Source organism: Cuculus canorus, chromosome 2, assembly GCF_017976375.1.
Source record: "Cuculus canorus isolate bCucCan1 chromosome 2, bCucCan1.pri, whole genome shotgun sequence".
Taxonomy (NCBI): domain Eukaryota; kingdom Metazoa; phylum Chordata; class Aves; order Cuculiformes; family Cuculidae; genus Cuculus; species Cuculus canorus.
The window spans coordinates 133577242-133592418 of record NC_071402.1 but is presented as its reverse complement, the minus strand read 5'-3'; the positions used below and the strand labels follow the sequence as shown (position 1 = coordinate 133592418).

Genomic DNA, 15177 nt, shown 5'->3' with positions numbered 1-15177 from the left:
TCTGATACATCTAACTTGGACTTTTAGGTGCCTTTCCTAAGAGCCTAATGGCATGCTGACTCAGGCCAGGCCAGAGGGTCCAAGCGGGGAATTTCTCAGATACAAATCTTTTCTCTGCTTCCTCCATGCCGATGTGCTTAATTACAATCCCAGTCATCCTATTTTCCATCTGCTCACAGAAGGGGAGGGAAAGGAGCTCTTCAGCCAACATTAAGATGCGAATCACCCTTTGCCTTGTCCTCACGTCCTTTGGCCGTCTATATAGGGAGCCATGTGTGACTGCTGCTGCCAGAGATGGCTCCAGCAAAGTGCCTGGAAATGGGACGAATTTATCTATCTAAGCCTTTTTGTCCTAATTCTCTCCTGATAAATTATTTCTGCAGAGATCAGACTTGTCATTAGCAGTGGAAGGCCGTATTACAAATGGGAATTCATTTACTTTTAAATAAGTGTTTTGATTTGTTCAGTGTTTTTAAGTCCTGACAATATGGTCTGGGAAAGGTTCAGTGGGCTGTTTCTTTGCTTCAAATATAATGAAAGAGCTGGTCTATTGCCAACCATGAAGGGAGGAGGAGGAAATTAGAATGTGCAGCATTTAAGGAAGAAGTCAGATAAAAATAAAACTTAATTCTCTAGATGCAGTTTGAGTTAAGAAGTGAACAGCAGTTCAAAGTAGAGAGAAGTAGAAGACTGTATTGGGTTTGCGTGACCGGGTTTTGGTAGTGGGGGAGCTACGGGTTCGCTTCTGTGAGAAGCTCCTAGAAGCTTCTCATATGTCCAATAGAGCCAATGCCAGCTGGCTCCACGACAGACCCGCCACTGGCCAAGGCCAACCCATCAGTGACGGTGGTAGCGCCTCTGGGAACCATAGTTAAAAAGGGAAAAAAGTTGCTGCGCAGCAGCAATTTCAGCTAGAGAGGGGGTGAGAATATGTGAGATGAACAACCCTGCAGACATGAAGGTCAGTGAAGAAGGAGGGGCAGGAGGTGCTCCAGGCACTGGAGCAGAGATTCCCTTGCAGCCTGGGGTGAAGACCATGGTGAGGCAGGCTGTCCCCCTGCGGCCCATGTGGAGGTTAATGGTGGAGCAGATATCCACCTGCAGCCCCTAGAGAACCCACACCAGAGCAGTTGGATGCCTGAAGGAGGTGGTGACCCCACGGGAAACCCATACTGGAGCAGGCTCCTGGCAGGACCTGTGGAAAGAGGAGCCTGCACTGGAGAAACGTTTGCTGGCAGGATCTGTGACCCCATGGGGTATTTGTGCTGGAGCAGTCAGTTCCTGAAGGACTGCACTGTGTGGAAGGAACCCATGCTGGAGCAGTTCAGGAAGGACTGTAGCCCTTGGTAAGGACTCGGGTTGAAGTTTGTGGAGAAACCCCACGCTGCTGCTGGGCAAGAGTTCCGGAGGAGGAAGGAACAGCAGAAATGTGATGCACTAACTACAATCCCCATTCCTGTCTTGTGCTGCTCAGGGGGAGGAGGTAGAGAATTTGGGAATAAAGTTGAGCCTAGGAAGGAGGGGGTGGAAAAAGGTGTTTTAAGATTTGGGTTTGTTTCTTATTATCCTTCTTTGATTTGATTAGTAAAAAATATTTTTTCCCCCAAGCTGAGCCTGTTTAGCCTGTGACAGTAACTGGTGAGCGATCTCCCTGCCCCATCTCAACCCATAAGCCTTTCATTATATAGTCTCTCCCCTGTCCAGCTGAGGAGGGGAGTGACAGAGAGGCTTTGGTGGGCACCTGGCATTCAGCCAGGGTCAGCCCACCACAAGGAAGTTAATTTTTAATGACCACTTTCTAAAATGGATTAAGGTGCAATGCAGAATATACTGCTTAGTTGTACGCTAGCAACCAGGGATTTTCAATCTGCTGCCTTCTTGAAATGTGTGAGGAAAGAGCCTCATGAGTTCACATAGCTTTTACAAAGCTCACTTGCTAGTCGATGCCTGCATCTTGTCCTCAGCGTAGAGATATTCTACTTGGACGCACACAGAAGTTGTTATAATTTACACCATCATAACTAAGAACAGGATTTGTCCTGGAGATTATAGCAGAATTAATGTAAAAGATTTGGGCAACAGAAATGTGTCATAATCTCAGATACATGTATAGAGAATGTAAATATATATCTGTGGATAGATAGATAGATAGATAGATAGATAGATAGACAGACAGACAGAAAGACAGACAGACCGACAGACAAAACTATTATTCACAGAGATGCATTGTGTGAGACCGGTCTAAAGTTCGTCCAGAATAATTTCTTATGTCCTTTAATGCAGATGTCAGTTGTTTCACATGACTCTACTGGCTCAAAGCCTGTGTCATTTTGTCCTATCTGCTGCTAATAACGCAGTTTCCAGCTAATCAACGTGTAGGACAATAAAAAAAAGAAAGACTATTTTTATGCCCAATCAACATTTTCTTATTTGTAACTTGTATGAAGGGGCTAAGTAAAAGTAGTTACATGCGTAAGTGAAGTTGCAGTTTCTAGACCTGAATCTTTGCTGGTTTCATGTGAGCCATGTACCTTTAAGAACTACTCTCTATCCTCATAATTCCTTATTATAGGAAATTGCAGTTGGCAGCAATCAGGTTAAGTATTTAAATATTTTACATTTAATTGAGGGGATTAAATTCACATTTCCAATTTAAAATGTTTTCCCATCTTAACTACAAAACTTGTTTGGTATGTTTTAAAGCTTTTTACAAACGTTAATACTGACTTAGTATGAAAATACTTGACTCCATGAACACAAAAGAAAACACTATTATCTTTTTTTCTTGTAATTTAAAGGACACATTCTCCAGCAGGCACCAGTTGGTTTATTATGTTGATTTTTGCCTTCCCTTCACTCTCCTTCTCCCATCCCTCTCTCAGTGATTGACTTTACAAGTCAAACGTGGAGAAAATCCTCATAATGAAAGAGGGGGCAGAATGTGGACAAGAACAGTGAACCCTCTCAGTAGGGGATCACATCCAGCTCATTTTTTTGTAGTATACATTTTCCTACTTTGCTGTTTTGGTCTAAGTGACTTAAATGCTTCCAAGAATGAGGCTCAAGGAAAAGGAATTGTGGGGACCTCTTCTTTGAAGTAAGATTAAAAAAAAAAGACAGGGAGAAAGCCTATTAAAATGTGGCTGCCTTCCATGCTTTTTAAAAAGGGTCTGTTTGTGTGTGCTATGCCTGCAAAGGAGCCCATCTGCACCTTGGGTGTTCCACTCAGCAGTGCTCCCTCATCTCTTTTCAGGCAACTCCATCTCACCTTTTCTCTGCTCTTAGCAAATATCTGAAAAAAAATTGCCAATACAGTCTTCTGATGGTTTCAACCATCAGACTGGTGAGGCAGCTGAACCCCAGCACCATCGATAGACCAGATACGGTGATGGTTTGAGCCAAGTGATGGATTCCAGTGCAAGAACCGGGTACATGTTTTCCTAGGGTTGTTTTCCATTTTTTAAATCTAGACAATTTCAGCCATTCTAGTATAAAAGAGATTAAGATTGCAAGCTAAGCACGGGAGTTCTGCTGCTTTGCGGGGAACATGCTGCATCTGGAATATTTCCAGAAGCTCAGCAAAGTGGCTGTTACCGCAGGATTCCTAAAAGGCAGCCAACACAGGAGCTGTGCTTTGTAGGCCAGCACTTTCAGCTAATTGCCTGTCTCGCTGACATAGATTGGAGCCTGCAGCCCCTCGCTGGGTTCACCTGCTGCTCCTGGAGACAGAGTGATCATTGATCTCAGTGGAAGCAGAGAGATCAGATGGGACCCAGGAGGTTTTTTCTCTCACAAAGGCAAAATGTTACTCATGTGACTGGTGAGTGCTTCCATTTCCAAGCTCCCGCTGGATCTGAACCCTGCTTCTCATGGACACAGACTCCTACTTCACAGTTGCTAGTAATTATACATCAAACTAGGGGTCAGACAGACTTACTTCTTGCCTCAGATACACACCCAAATTGTGTCCTGGGTGTGTATCCAAGGCCGTGGTGCCTGCTACCTTTTCCCCACATTGCCTTCATTTGGAAAGAATGTGTGTGGGTAGAGGAGAAGCTGTGGTGCATTTCAGCAGATCCTCATCTGGACAACCAGAGCATCCCACATCCCAGAGCATCCCTTCCAAAAGTTCACGTTCAGCAGCAGTCTGATGGCTTTTACAAGAGGCTTTCGACCCTCAGGATTAAATCCTTGTGTTCCTCCTCTGTTTCAAGCAGAGGGGTATGTCTTCTACCTTTAGAGATTTGCTATAACAAACAGAAGGTTTTGAGGAAAAAAAATCCCAGAAAGATCATTCAAGTACAGTCTGTTCACAATCAAAATAAAATGCCACTGGAAAACAAAAGTTTCCAGGTGTTGCTCAGAGTGAAGGGTGAAATAAGCCTGATGTCAGGGGCAAGAAAGTTCTGCACGCTTGGGTTTACCACAGCAACACCACAGCTCCCTCCATGTCTCAGGCAAAGCAGCACAATCTCTTCATGCTGTGGAAGCATCGCTCCTTGGTGGGAGGCAAAAAAATCACATCCCGCTAGGACCAACTCCATTAGGCACTGCAAAAGCAAGCAGAGCCAACCTAAAATCAATCAGCTGCTTACTAGAGGAACTTGTACACTCTCAGACATGGTGTAATTGTATTTTCTTAACCTGCTGAGCAAGGATGCAGCAGGAGCAGCAAGTACGGAATAGCTGGGTTTGAGATCCATACAGGGTGGTTGCACCTGTGGAAGGTAGGGGGTTCTCAGAAAACCCTGAGTCCTACCCATCCTCTTAAACAGACATAGGTTTAAGATGACACTCTGGGTACTATTCTTTGTTAATACTCAGCGTAGTAATGCTTCTCATTAGCCATGGCTGTTCTACAGCAGGTAGTGCAGCCCAAGAGGAGTGTGTCCGTAGAGTGAAAAAAAAATGAACGAGGCTGAAGGCTTAACACCTGCCCTTAAAAGCATTTCTAGTTTCAACTACCTTTGCTTTTGCCCTAACAGTGTTCCCTGTATTCCAAAGCATACCTTCTGGCTTAGTTTCATTCAAAAGGAAACCAGCTTGGTCTGAGTTGGTTCCATGATTCTGATGGAAACACAGTAAGTTGGAATTTCTGGACTCCCAAGCTGAAAGGCTAATGTATATACACTCTTTTTGTTTAAATAGGATTTCACTGCAAGAGCTCAGCAAGCACAGACTTGAGCTGAAGAGATGCTGAATATTCTTGTGAAGACGTAAACCAGGGATTTGCTATGGCAATTACATAATTATTACGTAATTGCTATGAAAGTGGGATTTGTTGTAAAATCAGTTATCCTCTTATCCTCTCGATGCAGATCAGATAACAATATTTTCACTCAAGAATATCATCCAGTTTCCTACATATATTCACTCTCTGGGTATACTGAAACAGTTCAATAAATTATTTGGAAATGGTTCTTAATTCTCCATGCTTTACCTCTTATACAGGCAGCTGGTAGGGAGACAGGTTTTGTAGTTTTTGGAAGATTTTCTTAAATTATTATTCCTAATTGATAGAAAATGAACTCATCACGGAGTGAGACATAAAACCGGTCACTTCTAGGTCTGTACTACTTAAAACTGTAAAATAACTTTTCCACTTTTGATATCCATTTTTGGCAAGGTAATTTTTAAAACAAACTAGAACAAAATGTTGAAATAGATATTAATGAAAATCTCTTCTTTTCCTTCCAAGTAGAAAGTTCCCAGAATAGTAAAGCACGGGAAGAGTTTAAATTTTGATGACTATTGACTTTCTGGTGGAAAATATTCTCAGTAAAACTGATTAGTTGCTTCTTTAAAAGTAAGGAGGAAGATAAACAATGCTTAGTTGGAAAATGTCTTATCTATCCAAAAGGAGAAGCAACTACAAGATTCTGAAACCTCCTCCAGATTCTTCATCATCGTTATCTGAGATAGCCTTCAAATTATGATTGCAACTGTTAGTGAACTTTGTGAGAAGAATTTTTTAACTGGAAAAATAATTAGGAATGTGATTTTTTTTTTTTTCTGTGTATGTTGCACATGCATTCATCACTTTTTCCTAATCACACCATGAGATGTGGCACAGCCTGGTAGTGCCTACTAAGGGTTTTGGTTGAAAAAGCACTTTTCATTGTACAAACTTCAGATGTAGCTTTATATGACTCTTAGAATGATATATATAGCTTTATATGACTCCTCTATTGAGGAGCTTTATGTTTCTCCTCCAAATGCAGTCATGTCCCAGAATCCATACTGTATTGAACAACCTGAAAACATTATTAATGGGAAAGTAGTTACTCACAGAAAGCATAATCACATTTGATTTTTAGAAAACAATAATAAATTGACCACATTGCCTGGATCTCACTTGCCTATTTGCCTTTTACAAAATGCTATATAGGCTACGGATAATTTATAAACAAATAGTATTATAGTATTGATCACTGATCTCCATGGTTACTGGGCTCCTTCAGTTTCACATTGGCTTCTATGCAATTAAACCTTGTTGCACATGTGCAAGCTAGATTAGCCTGGAAATGCATGAACTGTTACAGAGGCCAAAGAAGGAAAATTTCTTTATTTTGCACCATAGCATAACTGGCAAAGCTGTTTTGTCTCTGCTTATGGAATTGATGAAGAAAAAGCAACATTATGCTCAAACACCAGAACCTGAGTTCTTGCCAGTAACAGTGCCCTGACATTTATGGTGTGCTGACCAGATTTAGGTCCTGGTCTTTGTCCATGGTATTGTTTCAGACCTTTTTGGCACTTTCTACCTGTTGTCATTCTGGGATCTGGAAGAATACCCTCAGCCTGAGAGCTACTCTGTTCTAACGTGACTTTAAAGTAGCAGTAAGTACTCAGGCTTGTACAGTTAAGTATTTTAGCATTTTTTTCTTCCTTATTGCTGTATCAATGGGACTGCTACTATTAATTTTTATTATTATTATTATTTTAAAAAGGTAACATGAAAAGACCTACATATACAATATTAAGTACTGTAAAACTGACCTTTCTTCCCCCCTTTATTTTCAATTATAGTGATCTCAGTTCTTGGAGCAACGCTTTGGGAAATTTTAAAGTAAACTTCAGTGAACAAACTGACAAACAGAAAGCTGCCTGGAGGAGAAGGACCTGGGGATGTTTGGTTGACAGCCGACTGAACATGAGCCAGCAGTGTGCCCAGGTGGCCAAGAAGGCCAATGGCATCTTGGCTGGTATCAGAGACGGTGTGACCAGCAGGTCCAGGGAGGTGATTCTCCCTCTGTACTCGGCACTGGTGAGACCGCACCTTGAATACTGTGTTCAGTTCTGGGCCCTTCACCACAAGAAGGATGTTGAGGCTCTGGAGCGTGTCCAGAGAAGAGCAACAAAGCTGGTGAGGAGGCTGGAGAACAAATCTCACGAAGAGCGGCTGAGAGAGCTGGGGTTGTTGAGCCTGGAGAAGAGGAGGCTGAGGGTAGACCTTATTGCTCTCTACAACTACCTGAAAGGAGGTTGTGGAGAGGAGGGTGCTGGCCTCTTCTCCCAAGTGACAGGGGTCAGGACAAGAGGGAATGGCCTCAAGCTCTGCCAGGGGAGGTTCAGGCTGGACATCAGGAAAAAATTTTTCATGGAAAGGGTCATTGGGCACTGGAACAGGCTGCCCAGGGAGGTGGTTGAGTCACCTTCCCTGAAGGTGTTTAAAGGACGGGTGTATGAGGTGCTGAGGGGCATGGTTTGGGGAGTGTTAGGAATGGTTGGACTCGACGATCCAGTGGGTCCTTTCCAACCTGGTGATTCTATGATTCTATGTTTTGAATACTCTTCTATGTCACATTTGAGCTGACCTGAAGCAGGTTAGTCCTCTTCTAGATACCTTGAGTCCAAGCTATCTAACTACTTAAAAATGCAGAAGAAATAGTGGAGGATGATTTTGTATCTTGAAATGAACTTTAAAAAAAATCTCTCTTTTAGTCTGCATGCAACGATTATTCTTTCATTTTTCCTGATCAGACTGTTTTCCATTTAATTTTAGTTTCTCTTTTTCTGGATTAAATTTCCCCTAGCTTCATCTTTGTGGCATACTTATCCTGCTACAAGCTAGTCCCCAGGGTTGTGGATATCTGCTTTCCAATCTAATTGAGAGGTAACTGCTCTGAAGGACACGGTCACCTTTACTGTGGCAGCTACCAGAGGGCTCACAGACTGCTCTTTCTTCTTGGATTTCTGCATATTTTCAAACAGTAAGGTACTACTTCTTACCCTTGTTGATATTTTCATATTCTGTGGCCTCCCTTTCTATATCTTAAAGGCCACAGATTCCTCCCCAAACAAAGCATGGTAAAGATTTTTGCTTTTCTTGTTCCACTGTAGGATCATACCCACATACAGTACTTTTGGCACCTACCATATCTCTTGAGCGCTCCCATTGAAGTGGATATTCATAACTAATAGCTGATATTAAAAAAAACAAAAATGGGATTTACAGAGAAGTTTTACAGAATTTTCTTCCACATTATCCATTCCAGAAAAAGTAGCAGAAATGAAAGGGTATAAATACACAAAAAACCCATGAAGTTGTTAAACTATGATGCTTAAGTACTACTGTAGTTACAGAAGGACAACAACCAATGAAGAAATCCACTTTTAAAACATGAAGTATATACAAGACTGTAGAAAACAATATATTCAGCATATGGATAAAGGATTTGTGGATGTTTTTGGCTAGATCAAGTCCCAAAAATTGACAATAGGAGTCCTTCCAGAACTGCATTTATATGACATTGCCTTCAAAAGGAAAACAGTGGTCAAGAAGTGAGCCCATTAGTGAGGACTGAAAGTAGGGGGTTGAAAAGTAGACTCTATGGAAAATTACCATGAGAAGTATATATTGAAAATGATAAAATGCAGCTTCAGAAATCAGAGAGAATAGTTTAGTCTTCATTTCTTTCTAAATAAGAATAATAAATTGAGAAATAAGTGAGGCTGGATCATATTAAAGAATCCTTATAAATTATATATTACATATTTGGACATTAGACTGTTAATACAGGAAACCTTCAGAGTACGGGTTTCCAATTTCCACTTTATGAATTTTTGTCAGCACAGCTTCCCGTGGTCAGATGACTTACCCTGTTGGTGCCAGCCTTTTTTCCCCCAAAACTACTTAACTGAATTTTAATGTGGTGTAGAAACTCACACACTGATGTTTGGTTGAAAGGCAGTGCTAGAGACCATTCTGGTTTTTTTCACATCAGATTTTGCAAGCACATCAAATTTTCTCGCTGAAGACTTAGCCACGTGAGCCTTAATTAAACACATTAGTAGTCATGGAACAATTAAAGTAAATCTTCAACAGAAATAAATTGGTCTGCAGGGAAGAGGAGCTGTGCACTAAGTGTACTGTGTGCTAGCACTTTATTTACAGAGGCCACGCTGAGAAAACCCAAGATCAAATCAATTACAGTTTGTCTAGAGAAGAAACTATTTTGCCTCATGGATTGAGACACTAAAGTCTTCCTTTTGCCTCTTTTTCTTAATACACAGCCACTGTCATGGAGCTTAATCAGAATTCATGAAGCTGCTAAACGCAAGGAAGATTATTGATGTTATTAAAGATGTAAAAGCACCAGACTGAGATGATGGGGCCTCTAGAGGAAGAAGAAGATGGAAACCTCTGAGGGAAGCTGAAGCAGCTATTCTGCACTCGGCAAGTTCACTGCCACGATAGACTAGAAGCATTTTTTATCATAGATCAGGAGCTTGAAAGCCTGGGCACAACTGCCTCACATCAAGCATCTAAATCCCTTTACCTATAGTTTCTAAGTACACCTTCCTGGTCATCATCATCAACATTTTAATTAACTTTCAAGACTTGATTCCTTCTTCATTTAATCTTGCCTAATGCCACTGAAAACAAAGGAGTGGCATAGGTGTAGCTGGATGGGAATTTAAAAATTGTGGATTACAAAGATGTTAAAGGCAGCATAATTTAATTTACCCAGCTGGTAATAACAAGAGAGAAATTGTCCAGGTGTACTTTGCATCCTAGCTTTTTTTTGCTGTACTAACTCTTTTTGGAGTAGAAAGTAATTGTTATATTTCTAGAAACCGATGAGTGATAAGTGTGAAACTAAAGCCATGCAAATGATTTTTTCAGATTAGTTGCCAAACTGAAAAATTAAGTAAATTTGTTTAGACTGACCTAAAATATTTTTTTCCATTATTCCTTCTTCAGAAAAACGGAAGAAGTCCTGATTTGAATAAGTTGTTCCCTTTGACGGAAAATTAGCTATTTTATTTAGAAGTAGTTAGAACAAGAAGAATCAAAGTGCTCAGTTCACAGAAATTTGGAGTCAGCGGTTGCCCTTGCTGAACAGCTGCGTGGTGATACCACTTCACTTACTGGGATGTGAGAACCTGGGTTAAATTTGGAGGGATCCGGCAGTCTCAGAAGACAGGATCTTCAGAGCTAAATCTCCCTCAGTCTCTCCTGCTGCAATTCTTCCATCCTGCTTCCATATAAAATGCATAATAAATAAATATTAGATCAGTTGGAGCCCTCATATTTTTTTTTCCCCTCTGCCAAAGAAGCAGATGGAAAGAAGGATGTCGGAGAACAAGAAACACTGGCTCTTGCCTCCCTTCTCTGGCCAAGAAAGTCAGAAGAGCCTGCAACTGGATGCCTTCAGAGTGATGCCTTTAAGCTCCCCTCAACATTTCCCCTGCCCTGCTTGCTAAAGTGCTGCTCCACCCTGGATGTTTAATTACATACACAAAATATACCAGTGCTGGGAGCAGGGACTGGGGACCCCACCCAGGAAAACCTAATAGCACCACAATTAGAAGAATAATTTAAGCAGGAAATAAAAAATCTGAATTCAAACAATGTCATGAAGAGGAAGGTCTTGAATACAGCACCCATATACTGCATCGTTCAGGTGCTCAGTATTGCATCAAAGAAGACACAAGCCTTTTCTTTTCCTCCTCCAGCTTTATTTATCAAGAGGAAAAAAAGTCAGCTGAAACTATCTGGCAAATCTGATCCAGATTAAAGTGTGTGTGTGGAACTAAAACCAGTACTTTCAGTAATTACTACACTCATCTAAAACATTCACCCAGCTGAACACCACAGTGGTATTCTTACAGCACACCTGTGCAGGCAGGATGGTCGAGCTAAACTGGAATTCATTTTATCTCTCCACAGCAGGTGAAAAATAAAACTTTAAACCAGAAGGGAATAATACAGGTCTCTTGGCCTGCATCAACTCTCGATAACAGATGACAAGCAGCTGCTCCTATTGGGGTAAAAACTGCAGCCAGAGATGAAGGAAAGAATTTTTGTGTTCATTGCCATTGCAAAAGGTGGCAGGACAGTTCTGCATCGTCTGGGTGAGCTGTGCTGTTGGGAGCCTTTCTGTCTCCCTGCTGTTTCCAGATATGGTCCTTTCTGTTGCAGTGCACCCTTATGTGCAAGCCCAGACAGTTCCTTGCTCAGTGATGGGCAGACCTGTGATCTGGAAAGAGAGGGGCCCAAGCACTGGCTTCCCTTGTTTGTCCTCCAGGAATCCATCACTGCAATCAAGCAAAGAGCTCATGCAAAGAGCTCATGCTATGCCTGAATTTCATACCAGTGACATATTTGCCAGAAACCATGGATCAGGATAGTCTCAGTTCCACTGCATTGTGCCAGTTGTGGGGACATAGACTATTTTTTCATATACAATCTATATATTCTGTATTTATGATCTATCCAACTTCTTTGAGAGACTTTTGGTTGTGAAAAGGAGATAGAAAAATGCCATCTCAATCTTACCAAGCTAGGTAAAGTATTCACAGAGCATGTCCCATTGCAAAGATGAAATTTGTCCTGACTTTCCTACAACAGAAAACCAAGCTCTTGCCTGTTACAACAGTCCTTTGAAATTAACCTCGATAGTTTCTAGGGAGTAGGGGCTGATTTCAGCTTGCAGCTGTGGATTCAAGTCTATCAACCCATATATGCCACGAATGTTTTAAGCAAATAATTTAATACATTATGTTGTTTAACATCTATGTCAATCTGAAGAGTTAAAAAATTAATATTCTGTGGTATTACATGTTCACTGGGCTGATAAAATTATTTGCAGCATGGAATCTACTACAAAACCATTGAAAATGGAAGAGGCTGCACAAAACCAAGCTTTCATAATTTTTTGCATATCACTATATCCCTTTAAAATATTAAACATTAACATAACTAAAAGTAGTTGTAAAGTGTATTATTTCTAGACTGGAACACCGTTCCAGGACAAGCAGTACAGGAATGAAGCCAGGAGAGTGGGCCTCCAAAAGATGTTTTCCTAGGCAAAAAAGGGACAGTGATAAAGCGTTCTCTGATCTTCTGGATGTGATTATAAAAAAAACAATGAAGAGAGATGACTTACTTTGTGGTGCAGCAGACACTGTGCTTCCACTGATAATGCATGTGAGTCCACTGTGCATAGAGCAGTTATTAGTTTCACACAAGAAATGAAAGATGATCTCAATACAGACAGAGGTCTGCCAAAAAAATGACAACAGGACAACTATGTGGCATGTAATACCAGCTCTACTCACAAATAAACACTTCAAAAGAGCAGAATTACCTTAGGTAAGAGTTCTTTGTCTTTCCAGCGCAAATGTACTGCAACCTTTGACAAAGAGATGTTCTAAGAAATCCTATATAATTAGAACCATTTAGGACTGATTTAATAAAGCATGAAAAGGCATCTCATAGGAAATCCATTGACCCGTTTCACTGGTGCAAATAGCTACACATTATTCTGTGTACATCATATATGCTCAGTGTTTTGGGAGGAAAACAATGTATGTAGATATAAAACTTAACTGGTAATTCTGACTCTCATATTCTAATTAATTTCTTGTACACGCTTCTTCCTTAAATAAGCCACAGACTATATCAGATCACCCTTATTATTTTGCTATTCAGTTCATGTACCATCATGATTTAATGTAAGGTAACAGCAGATCAAAATCAAGGTTTCTCTTTCCAAGCCGCTGATACATAACAGAACCTGGCACATCAACTGTCTTCCTTGGTTTTCCTCAAATTCTATCATATAACTACCGTAAGCAATCCCTTTTCTCTCTGAATCCATATGAATTCATAACAGTGCACTTCTATAATAAAGGTTTTTCTTCTAAAGATTTGTTCTGCAGAACCCTTTTAATTAAAGCATGTCCATAAAAGCTGGAATATGGGAGGCCAATTTTTGTCGGAGCTGGTGCTGTGTGCTCTTGCATATGCTACACATCTTGAAAGAAAATTATGGTGTCAAGACAAACAGAAATATCTTATAACAGTTTGCTTTGTACTTTTAATTTATGCTTCTTTTTTTGAACATGTTAAATTTGAGTTTATACGTAGGCTCAGCCCAGTACTTTTCTACCAAGTGTGTAAAGTGCTGCAGGGAGTGATGTGCCTGTAAGCTATAATTTAGGGGCAGGTAGGAACTGCCTGAAATACACGTAACTTCATAAGTTATTTCTAAAATGCTATTATTACCTGAACCACCTCTGGTTTCAGAACTAAATATCCTTTCCTTCCCTCTGCACTGGGGTAGAAAGGTGGTGGGAGGGAAGTGAAGTTATTTTTTATTTCTGCGGCTGTGGAGTTGCTGTTGCTCCAGTGGCTGCAAGAGCCCACGCTAGCTGAGGGACACAGCTGGGCTGTTAAAGGCAGTGCTAGCTCTGGCAAAGCAAGGATTCCCCAAACACAGAGCCATCCTCAGACAGATGGTGTTGGACTATGGGCAAACAATGAAGCTCGTATGCAAATACAAAAGGGCTACCTGCCTATTATAAACTTTTAAAAGTGAGGGGTGCATATTAACACAGTGCTCAGATGTCATAATGATGTCCATTCGAAGCATCTCGATGCCCGAACCGAACAATCAATGTGATCACACTAGTGTACGCATTACAGTTTCTAAATACATCAATTAAAGCGCTATTGCAAAAGCTAAATGAGTGGACTCTTTATTCTCATCAACTTTATAATCAATCTTTACACAGTGGCTTCTATGTAAAACCTGTACGGCTATTCGGGTTCTTGAGCGGTTCTACAAAATTAGCACCAATTAAAATTCTTCACTTGCATATAATAAAGTGAGATGTTATTGAATTTATTTACCATAGCTAACTTGCATACACAAAAAATCGCAGTAAGATACTGAAATTAAAATTTAGTAAACTCTTTGATAGGAATTTGTAAAAGAGAACTCTTCTTTGTGAAGTTTGCCACTTGACAGAAGAAAAGCTGTTTTATTTGGGAACTGAAACCTCCACTGGACAGAATATTCCAGCTTTTGGGGCTATTGGATGAATAAGCCAAACTTCTAAATCTTTTCTACCCCCATGTGTCTGATCACTGTCACTGCTAAAATAAAGCAGCAAGAAGATTAATTTATAGGTATGTAAGAACAATAAGCAGATACACAAAATGACATTTACACAGCCGTTATGTGCTGTTTCTCACAGGGCTATTGAGGAGGCAGGGAAATGCCTGGAAAGTGGCAAAACCCTAGTGGCAAAAGTGGACTTCCAGTTGCATAGAACACAGGAATAGGACTTGTAATTTTTTTTCAATCTCTTTAACTCAAATGTTAATATGTACTAGGGAGGAACACTTTTGAAAATGTCATCTTGTTTTCATCTACACCGACAAATATTTCTTGAGTGGCGGAAGCCAAAAACTGAGTCTGCGATAATCTGATGCTTCTTGTTACCCTCTGAGCATCTTAGCATTATTTATACTCCAGATATGAGATTGGAAGAACGTTTTTACATATTTGTCAAATTGATTCAAATTAAGTAAGGAGTTCGTGTTTATAATCTAGAAATACATTTGCTTCGTAAAACACATGTAATTTAAATAATGCTCTCCTGAAATCAACTTCACACACCTCTGCCATCTTCTAATCCATGCTATCAGTTCTTTCTTTGTCAAGAGAAGATCTAATCAACAAATCCACATTCTTTCCCCTTTTACACACTCTCTTTTTTCTCTCTCTCCCAATCCTTTTTCCTGGCAATTTGTATCAGATTTTCATTTTACCCCTCCTCCTTTACCAGTACTCCCGTAATTTTCTATTTGTTTCAGGTTTTTTTTCCCCTTGTTCTTTGTTTTTCTTAACTCCTCATGGCAATCCAAACATACACACAAGG

The 15177-nt window shown here is 40.5% G+C and overlaps 1 long non-coding RNA gene across 1 annotated transcript; it reads left to right on the top strand.

Moving 5' to 3' along the window:
- Positions 1–7151: 7151 nt before the first annotated feature.
- On the top strand, positions 7152–13954 carry LOC128851146 (uncharacterized). Its single transcript, XR_008448413.1, has 3 exons — positions 7152–7174; positions 8037–8218; positions 9517–13954. It is a non-coding gene; the product is annotated as an uncharacterized LOC128851146 (long non-coding RNA).
- The last annotated feature ends 1223 nt before the right edge of the window (positions 13955–15177 follow it).